Raw genomic sequence first — 8,739 nt, forward strand, 5'->3', positions numbered from 1 at the left:
CATGGATTGCAAAGAAATAAAAAGAAGTAAGTCATACAATAAAGAAGAAACATTCTACATTATAGAGGTCAAGTGAAGATTGTCAGACTAGTTTTTCCACATGGGCCCCTAGTTGCAGAATTGGAAACGTAGCATTTTAAAAATCATACATAAATGTATTATACTCTTTGTAAAAAAAAATCCTTTTAGGGGTGCCTGGGTGGCTCAGTTGGTTAAGTGTCTGCCTTCGGCTCAGGTCACGATCTCAGGGTCCTGGGATCAAGCCCCACATGGGGCTCCCTACTCAGTGGGGAGTCTGCTTCTTTCTCTCTCCCTCTGTGCTCTCTCTCTCAAATAAATGAATAAAATCTTTATAAAAAATCCTTTTTAATAATGAAAAACAGAGTGCTTTGTCAAATTGTAGCTTTTAAATAGGCCAAGACCACAAATGTCTTACCACTTCATCTATCTTTGGTTAGTATAAACATTATCTCAGTACCTAGAATAAGCTTGTCCAAATGCTCTTATTTAGAATTGTTCTGCCATTTTTGTTATTTACAAAAGATTGTTTGAGAGGGTAAGAAGACTGGAGCCTACTTTTTAGTCAGATTAGGAAAAAAGTGAGTGTCCCGGGGCAAACACCTTCCTTTGAGGGTAGAACCAGAGCATATGAAGGGGCCTAAAGCTACATTTTGGGTTTCAAAAATTACATCAGTATTAAACCGTGAATCTATTTATGATAAGAATCATGACTTTCAGGTACCTGGGTGGCTCAGTCATTTAAGTGTCTGCCTTTGGCTCAGGTCATGATCCCGGGGTTCTGGGATGGAATCCCACGTCGGGCTCTGGGATCAGTGGGGAGTCTGCTTCTTCCTCTACCCTTCACCCCTGCTTGTGATCTCTCTCTCTCTCACTCATTCAAATAAATGGGGAAAAAAAAAAAAGAATCATGGCTTTCATCTTCATATTTTTTTAAAAAATACAGTACCTGATGCAAAATAAGAGCTAAATTACTATATGTTTAATTATGTCTTTCTTCTTTTTTTTTTTTAAAGATTTTATTTATTTATTTGAGAGAGAGAGAATGAGAGACAGAGAACATGAGAGGGAGGAGGGTCAGAGGGAGAAGCAGACTCCCCGCCGAGCAGGGAGCCCGATGCGGGACTCGATCCAGGGACTCCAGGATCATGACCTGAGCCGAAGGCAGTCGCTTAACCAACTGAGCCACCCAGGCGCTTCTTTTTAAATTTTAATTCCAGTATAGTTAACTTACAGTATTATATTCGTTTCAGGTGTACAATATAGTGATTCTAACTGTGTCTTTTCATATTAAAAGGACAGTCTTTGGGAATCTTGAGAAGGAAAAGGTTGTTATTTTACCCCTGGAAAGCACAGTGAAAACCTTTAATCTACTATTTTTATGAAAAAAAAAATGGCTTCTTTCTGGTGTATGGGTATATGGTAGGGATAGTTGGGTAGGAAACTATTCAAAGTTACACTATTATTATTCCTCCACAGAGGGTGATATTTTGGCAAATGATAAACCACCTCCATTCTCTCCCACCACCAGGATAAATCTACTTGTGATCCATCTCAGAGGTGGGCCAAGGCCCTCTTTCAAATAGAATCATAAAGTCTCTCCCTGAAAACTACGGATGAAAGTTGTCTCCTGGCCTAAGTAGGCACTCCTTTCTGAAATTATATCTCGTAACTGTGTCCCAGAAAAGCAATATTATTGCATCACATCTCCATTTTTTCATCCATTTATCACCACTTACTGTGTTCCCATATCACTGTCTTAGGCGCTACTGACAGTTATAGAGAATTGTAAAAATATACCTTCTGCCATTGAAGAGCTTATGGTCTAATAAGGTATACAGAACAACCAGGAATGTTAACACAAATAACAGAAACTAGTGAGTCTCAAACCGTTTGGTCTCAGAACAACTTTATACCATTAACATTATTTTTTTTTTTTTTTAAAGATTTTATTTATTTATTCATGAGAGACAGAGAGAGAGAGGCAGAGGGAGAAGCAGGCTCCCAAGGAGCAGAGAGCCCGATGCGGGACTCGATCCCAGGACCCTGGGATCATGACCTGAGCCGAAGGCAGACGCTTAACCATCTGAGCCACCCAGGCGCCCTACACCATTAACATTATTAAGGATCACCAAAAGTTTTTGTTTGTGTAGGTTTTATCTATATCTGTATCATCTATCAATCTAGTAGAAGAACTAGAACAGAAAATTTTAATACACAAGCACACATCCCATTAGTAATAATGTCATCACACATCATGTAGCCTCTGGAAAGAATGAGAATGAAAAGACCAATAACATCTTCAAATTATTATAAAAATTGTTTGATCCCACAGACTCCCTGAAAGGATCGTTGAGACTCTTAAGGGTCCACAGACTCCACCCTGAGAATGTCTGCACACAAGCATATTCATCATCAGACATAGCTTTGAAAGAGTGATGGAAACAACGATGTGAATTTCACAAAAAGAAAAAATAAAGAGATCTTACGGGGTAGAACCAAATATCAGAAGCGTACAGAGTAAATGCCATTTGGAGTAATTAGTAGGCTCATGAATATGGCAATTACTCTATTGGTTGCACTGTTATGTGATATAGATTCTCTCCATGCCTTATTTTTGAAATAATATACATTCCTTGGAAATTATTCCAGAGAAATGAAATTTTATGTCCACACAAAATCCTGTACACTAATGTTCATAGCCATTTTATTTGTAATTTTTCAAAACTGGAAACAACCAAAATGTCCTTCAATCCTGAATGGTTAAACAAATCATGGCCCATCCACAACATGGAATATTACATTGGAATAAAAAAGGATGAACAACTTGGACGGATCTCTGAGTGAAAAAAATCAAGTTTCAAAAAGTCTAGTAATGTATAATTCCATTCATATAACATTCCCCAAACAACATAATTATAAAGATGGAAAAGCAGTTAGTGGTTGCCAGTGATAGGGGATCATGTGAGGAAGGGGGCAGGGTGAGGAGTGTGACTATAAAGGGTAGCAGGAGGGAGAGCTTTGTGTTGTTGGAATGGTTCTGTGTCTTGACTGGGGGGTGGTTACATGAATCAACACATGTGGTAAAATGGTGTCCAGCTACAACACCCATTTTACCAATGTCGATTTTTGAATTTTGATATACTATACTATAGTTATCTAAAATATAACCATCAGGAGAAACTGGATGAAATCAGAAACTAGACCTCTCTGTACTATTTCTTCAATTACCTGTGAATTTATAATTATTTTAATATTAAAAGTTTTCTTTAAAAGTTCCTTGAGCTAGAGACATCAGTATGAACTCATGTTTTTTTGTGTTTTTTTTTTTAACAGTTTAAGAGAGAGATGGCTACATAAAAAGTATTTGTAGATATGTGTTTGGTTATGGGCTGATTTATATTCTTCCAAAATTCATGTGTTGAAATCCTAATCTTCAACACCTCAGAATGTTACTGTACTTGGGGACAGGGTCTTTAAAGAGATAAGGTAAAATGAGGTCATTATGGGTGGGACCTAAACCAAGACTGGTGTCCTTATAAAAAGAGGAGATTAGGACATAGACACACAAAGAGGGACACCATGTGAAGACACAATATTAGAAGGCATTTCCTGAAAAACTTCACATCCTCTAAAACTGTTAGTAGAAGCTAGGCCTGAGCAGGGGAAGGAATGCCCAGGGACAGAGTCCCAAGTCCCTGAAGGGGAATAATAGAGACAAGAGCTGGAGGCAAGGATGATGATAAATAAGCTACGCATTAAAAGCCTCGGGTGTGTGGGGGGGGCAGGGTGGAGAACTGCATCCTGACCTTGTGGCTTCCAAGAGCCGGAGTTGACCTATCAAGGGCCACAGGTGCCGGGCATGCATTCTCCTCTTCCACCTGTGCCCCAGGGTAACCCCTAGACTCCTTATACTACATTTGCATTGCGATATAGCCCCTGCCTCCCCATCCCACTGAGAAAGGCTGACCTGATGGTTCCACTATAAAGCTTGTAGAGTCAAAAACTCCCCCTCCCAACCCGTGGGAGGAGTTTCCCCAAATGATTGGAAGCAGCCTCCATTAGAGACCACCCCATTCTACGTGGTAGCTATGCCCAGCCCAGAGAGACCCAGCAATATCCAATCCCAAAACCACCTAGGGCCCAGTTCCACTTTGTGGAAGCTGCCTGATCTCCCACCTTGAGAGTGTACTTTCTCTTTGATAAACTGCTTTTTGCTTGCTACTTTCCTTCTGCTGTCTTCATTCAAGCATGGGTCCCCCACGTAAATCTTCTCATGGGGACTCCAAGGACTGAGACTTCCATTCACATAACGCAGAGGTGGTAACAAAATAGCATTCCATATGTAACAAGATATATGGGGGAAATGGCATTAAGAGCAGAACACTTAAAACTGGATAGTCTGGAAACCAAAGGTATCAATAACAATCTTTAAAAAACATTGCATAACTGAAAAGACATGCCAAATCTTTAATAAACAAAATAATGCTACAGAATATATAGGACGTTACCTTAAGAAAAAGTGATAGTAGCTTGATGGACATGGGTATGAGAAAGGGTTGAGGCTGATATAAATCGTAGAGACAAGGTAAATTGCATGAAGACTGGAAAGACTCACTCTTACTAAGCACTTGTAAGACAGAGCATACAGTCATATAAGCAAGAGGAAAACTTGGTATGAAATTGCAAAACTGGACTCACCCATGGCTTGCTGCTTTCAACCCTCTTACTTCATGTTAAACTGCTGTTAATTGGGGGTACAAAGCATTAATATGCTTGGAAAAGCCATAAACCGTGGAGACCTCAGCACTTTGCTGACACCATTCCCCTATTTATGCATCCCATATGAGCTAATTTTGTTATTTCTCCTTTCAGAGACACACATTGTAGCAAAACAAACCAGACTTGAAGAGATTTCTCTTTGTTCCTTTATTCATCTCTCTTTGTTCCCTTGTGAATAAATCATCTAGTATAGTAACTATTTATTAAATTTTAATCATTTTCAGGGGCGCCTGGGTGGCTCAGTTGGTTAAGCGACTGCCTTCGGCTCAGGTCATGATCCTGGAGTCCTGGAATCGAGTTCCGCATCGGGCTCCCTGCTCAGCAGGGAGTCTGCTTCTCTCTCTGACCCTCCTCCCTCTCAAGCTCTCTGTCTCTCATTCTTTCTCTCTCAAATAAATAAAATCTTAAAAAAGTAATAAATTTTAATAATTTTCAACATCTAATCAAAGTTTCACACCTTATTATATAGGGCCATAGCTCATTTCAGACACAACATATTTTTTAGGGTTAAGTTTAGAAGAACAAGATGGCCATTAGATTGTCCCATCTTCTCCTTGGGGTTTCTTGTGCTATTGAGGTGTTTTGTTTTGTTTTTAATATTTGAAAAATATTTAGACACACAGATATGCCCCATTCTCACCCATAATTTCAGGTTTATCCAAGTAACTTTCAAGCCCTTACTAAAGTGAGTTTGAAACAAAAGGCTTTAACATTTCATTAGTCTTATTATGTGCTACAAAAGATAACAACTTTTGTTCTACCTAAAGTAAAATTTTACACAAAAAATAAAATTGCTACACAGTTATTTTTAACTTGTTAATGTGTGTTTATACCTATTATTTAATCAGAAGTAACTACTCTTTAGAGGGTCTGAAATAGGAACCAAATCTGGTTCTGCCACAACTTCCCTAATAATTACTCCTTGGTTCCTCAATGTGAAAATTACTTTTTCAAACAAAATGATTTCTTACGGCAGCATTTTATTTCAATAAGTCCATTCTCAGCTAACTGTGGTCATCTTCAGTTATTTTGGAAGTCCAAATGTTACCTTTATGAGTTTCCTTTCTAAGTTCCTTGGCCTTTTAAAGTTGTTTGTTTTTTAATTCCCAGACAGGTATACTTCTTTTCCAGACTTTAATCTCTCCTTCACCAGAAATCCACTTCTCTGCTTCATTAAGCCTCTCTGTAATATCCAGAATTAAATCACATACCTCATTTATTGTTGTGCTTGCAGATTGCTTTTTTTCCCCCTCTTTTTAACGCAGCACTGGAAATGACTTTGAAAGAAATGACCTAAAGTTTTCATCATTCAATTTATTTTTTTTTAAGATTATTTATTTATTTATTTATTTGACAGAGAGAGACGGCAAGAGAGAGAACACAAGCAGGAGGAGTGGGAGAGGGAGAAGTAGGCTTCCCGCTGAGCAGGGAGCCCGATGCGGGGCTCGATCCCAGGACCCTGGGATCATGACCCGAGCCGAAGGCAGACGCTTAACGACTGAGCCACCCAGGCACCCCATCATTCAATTTATTTTAATTTTTACTTGTAGATAATTGTGCAGTAAGAAGTTGTTTAACCTAAAAAAAGGAGGAAGTTGTCAAAAGTGCTGGGGTCGGGGAAGGGCATGGACAAATATTGTCACCTGCCAATAATTGAAGGGCTTTGTCACGTGAGGGAGGAATGATATTATTCTATAGAGTTTTCAAGATAGAACCAGGGGGGGCACCCGGGTGGCTCAGTCGTTAAGCATCTGCCTTCGGCTCGGGTCATGATCCCAGGGTCCTGGGATCGAGCCCCATGTGGGGCTCCCTGCTTGGCGGGGAGCCTGCTTCTCCCTCTCCCACTCCCCCTGCTTGTGTTCCCTCTCTCGCTGTGTCTCTCTCTGTCAAATAAATAAAATCTTAAAAAAAAAAAAGATAGAACCAGGGCCTGACAAAATAAGCTACCAGAAACATATTTCTACTCAGGCTGTTTTAGAAGCAATAAGTTATTCCCTTCCGAACGTACTTATTTGGGGGATTCCTGAAATGAAGGAGATATTTTACTGAATGAGTTTATAAACCTGTATCCACATTAAAACTTCTGGGAGGCTTTGGCTGAAGGTCTATCCCAGCAAAACAGAATCATGTGGTGGGTTAGAACAAAGACCAGGAGGATAAAGGACCTGGCTTTAAGTCCCAGGTGCGCTAGAGGCAAAGTTGTTTGCTGTTAGCAAGTTTTTTTTTACCCTCTCCCTGCCTCATTTCTTCATCTATAAAATGGGAATGAAGGTCTTGTGATAGAGCTTTTATGAAGGTTAAATTAGTTAATATGTGTAAAGTATGCTGACAACTCACATGCATTATGTGTCACTTATTTTATATGGATTTCTTCTGTGTTCTTTTAAAAGTTTTTAGAAATAAGGAATAATATTTGGGTAGGTTATGATTCTGAAAACTGCACTCTTCAGTTGTCCATATGTACAGAACACATTCCATGAAAATGCACAAGATCCACAAGGGTAAGGACATTTTATTTGTTCATCGATGATTCCCAAGCATTAGAAACAGCTAGTCTATAGTAGATGCTCCATAAATAGGTATTGAATAAAAAAATTAAAATGCCCAATTGTCCCACATTTTGAAGAACAAATAGCTGTATTTAGAATGATTCTTGTTTGTAATTATATCATTAATGATTACTGATTGTGGGATCATGATAATTCCATTCAGTCCTAAATAAAGGCTTTCTTTGTCATAACCAGAACATTTAAAATACAAGTCCTGGAAGTCAGGAACTATGCCCAATTTTTCCCTTTCTTGCTTTTAAAAAAAATCTGTACTAGAGGGTTGTATGAAAGGAGACAAGGTTAGCAATTCCCTGACAAGGAAGGAAGAAGACCTCAGGCCTGACAACACACATACTGTTAAGGCATGGCCACCTACTTTGTGGCATCTAACTATCGTTTGTTTTTTGGTTTTTTTTCTATCGTTTTTTTAAGAAACAAAACAAATGAGGGGCCCCTGGATGGCGCAGTAGGTTAAGCATTAAGAGAGAGTGGGAGAGAGTACAAGCAGGGGGAGCAGCAGAGGGAGAGGGAGAAGTAGGCTCGCCCTTGAGCAAGGAGCCCAGTGTGGGTCTTGATCCCAGGACCCGGATCACGACCGGAGCAGAAGGTAAACGTCTAACCGACTGAGTCACCCAGGCACCCTATTCTTGCCATTTTAAACACTGGGCTGATTCATTTGGTAGAGAGTGTAAACATTATGGGACACAAACCAGATATAGAGCTGGCTTATAGTAAAAAGGCTTAAGAATTTTTATTTAAATAGTAACAAAAGAAATTAGTATATAATCTGAACACTATAAACCATATATCAGTTATCAAATGGTCAAGGAGTAACCTTGCATTGATGTCTTGGTAAATCCTGGCATAGTTCTAAAATGTGTGGTTTTCTACTATGATTCCATGACTGAAATCTATCCCAACTGGATTACGACTGTTCCCCCATCCCTCCTACTTCTTGATGGATCCTATTTCACTCCACCCCCGGTGCCAAGGGAATTATGCGTTTCCAAGTAAAATTAAATAATAAGTTTGAAAAATCAGAAGTCAAATGTATAAATTGTATGGAACTTTTTCCGTTGAACCTTTGAAAATTCACATATGATACCACAAATTAACATTTCACAGTTGCCTGAACAATCATTTTAATGTAGTTAACACAGAGATGTTTGTCCCTGAGCAAGGGTCAAGATGCGGATTGGGACATCTTAGAAAATATAAGGAAGCCACTCAAAAATATTTCTAAGGCTTTGGCTAAACTCTGTGGGTTTCTGTAGGAACCCCTCATTATTCAGGCTTTGTAGCATAATGGTTACAAGAACTAGCTTTAGGATAAAAAAAAGACCTGGGTTTACTTTTTCATTTACTGTTACTTGAATCAATTATTTATACT

At 39.0% G+C, this 8,739-nt stretch overlaps 1 non-coding gene across 1 annotated transcript; it reads left to right on the forward strand.

The window, feature by feature from the left end:
- Nucleotides 1-7,626: 7,626 nt before the first annotated feature.
- LOC115936861 (U6atac minor spliceosomal RNA) lies at nucleotides 7,627-7,751 on the forward strand. Its single transcript, XR_004072251.1, has one exon. It is a non-coding gene; the product is annotated as a U6atac minor spliceosomal RNA (small nuclear RNA).
- The last annotated feature ends 988 nt before the right edge of the window (nucleotides 7,752-8,739 follow it).

This window comes from Leptonychotes weddellii, chromosome 13 (genome assembly GCF_054177405.1).
Source record: "Leptonychotes weddellii isolate Sample4059 chromosome 13, ASM5417740v2, whole genome shotgun sequence".
Lineage (NCBI taxonomy): Eukaryota > Metazoa > Chordata > Mammalia > Carnivora > Phocidae > Leptonychotes > Leptonychotes weddellii.